We start from the raw sequence: 1,711 nt of genomic DNA on the forward strand, positions 1-1,711 counted from the left end.
GGGAGTCACGGAGGGAGTGGTCTTTTCGGAACGCTGATAGGGGAGGGGAGGGAAATATATCCCTGGTGGTGGGGTCCGTTTGGAGGTGGCGGAAATGACGACGGATGATATGATGTATTTGGAGGTTGGTGGGGTGGTAGGACCAGTGGGGTTCTGTCCTGGTGGCGATTGGAGGGGTGGGGCTCAAGGGCGGAGAAGCGGGAAGTGGAGGAGATGTGGTGGAGAGCATCGTCGATCACGTCTGGGGGGAAATTGCAGTCTTTGAAGAAGGAGGCCATCTGGGTTGTACGGTATTGGAACTGGTCCTCCTGGGAGCAGTTGCGGCGGAGACGAAGGAATTGGGAGTATGGGATTGCGTTTTTACAGGGGGTAGGGTGGGAGGAGGTGTAGTCTAGGTACTGCGGGAGTCAGTCGGTTTAAAGTAAATGTCCGTGTTGATTTGGTCGGCCGAGATAGAAATGGAGAGGTCTAGGAAGGGGAGGAAGGAGTCTGAGACGGTTCTTACGACCCTTTCTCCCGCCTCTAACACATCCCATCCACCTGGACACCCCGTGCTGGTCTCTTACGACCCCTTCTCCCGCCTCCAACACACCCTATCCACCTGGACACCCCAAGCTGTCCTCTTACCTGCCCTCGATCTCTTCATAGCCAACTGCCGCTGCGACATTAACCGCCTCAACCACTCCACCCCTCTCACCCACTCCAACCTCTCACCCTCAGAATGTGCAGCCCTCCACTCCCTCTGTTCCAACCCCAACCTCACTATCAAACTGGCAGACAAGGGAGGCACGGTAGTAGTTTGGCGCACCGACCTTTACACCGCTGAGGCTAAACGCCAGCTCGTGGACACCTCCTCCTACTGCCCCCTTGACCATGACCTCACCTCCCACCATCATCTCCCAGACCATCCATAACCTCATCACCTCAGGGCTTCTCCCATCCACTGCCTCCAACCTCATAGTCCCACAACCCCGCACCGCCCGTTTCTACCTCCTGCCCAAAATCCACAAACCTGACTGCCCCGGCTGACCTATTGTCTCAGCCTGCTCCTGCCCCACCGAACTCATCTCTGCATACCTTGACACGGTCTTGTCCCCCTTAGTCCAAGAACTCCCCACCTACGTTCGGGACACCACCCACGCCCTAGAACTCCCCACCTACGTTCGGGACACCACCCACGCCCTCCACCTCCTACATGATTTTCGTTTCCCCGGTCCCCAACGCCTTATCTTCACCATGGACATCCAGTCCCTGTACACCTCCATCCCTCATCACGAAGGACTCAAAGCCCTCCGCTACTTCCTTTCCTGCCGCACCAACCAGTACCCTTCCACTGACACCCTCCTTCGACTGACTGAACTGGTCCTCATCCTGAACAACTTCTCTTTCCAATCCTCCCACTTCCTCCAAACCAAAGGAGTAGCCATGGGCACCCGCATGGGCTCCAGCTATGTCTGCCTCTTCGTAGGATATGTGGAACAGTCCATCTTCCGCAGCTACACTGGCACCACCCCCCAATTTTTCCTCCGCTACATCGATGACTGTACCGGCGCTATCTCATGCTCCCACAAGGAGGTTGAACAGTTCATCCACTTTACCAACACCTTCTACCTGACCTCAAATTTACCTGGACCGTCTCAGACTCCTCCCTCCCCTTCCTAGACCTCCGTGACTCCCTTGTCGGCGACCGAATCAACACGGACATTTACTA

At 56.2% G+C, this 1,711-nt stretch overlaps 1 protein-coding gene across 3 annotated transcripts in view; it reads right to left on the bottom strand.

Moving 5' to 3' along the window:
• Positions 1 to 1,711, bottom strand: part of sbf2 (SET binding factor 2) — a 582,458-nt gene that overhangs the window by 199,985 nt on the left and 380,762 nt on the right. The window lies entirely within an intron of this gene.

Source organism: Chiloscyllium plagiosum, chromosome 16, assembly GCF_004010195.1.
Source record: "Chiloscyllium plagiosum isolate BGI_BamShark_2017 chromosome 16, ASM401019v2, whole genome shotgun sequence".
Lineage (NCBI taxonomy): Eukaryota > Metazoa > Chordata > Chondrichthyes > Orectolobiformes > Hemiscylliidae > Chiloscyllium > Chiloscyllium plagiosum.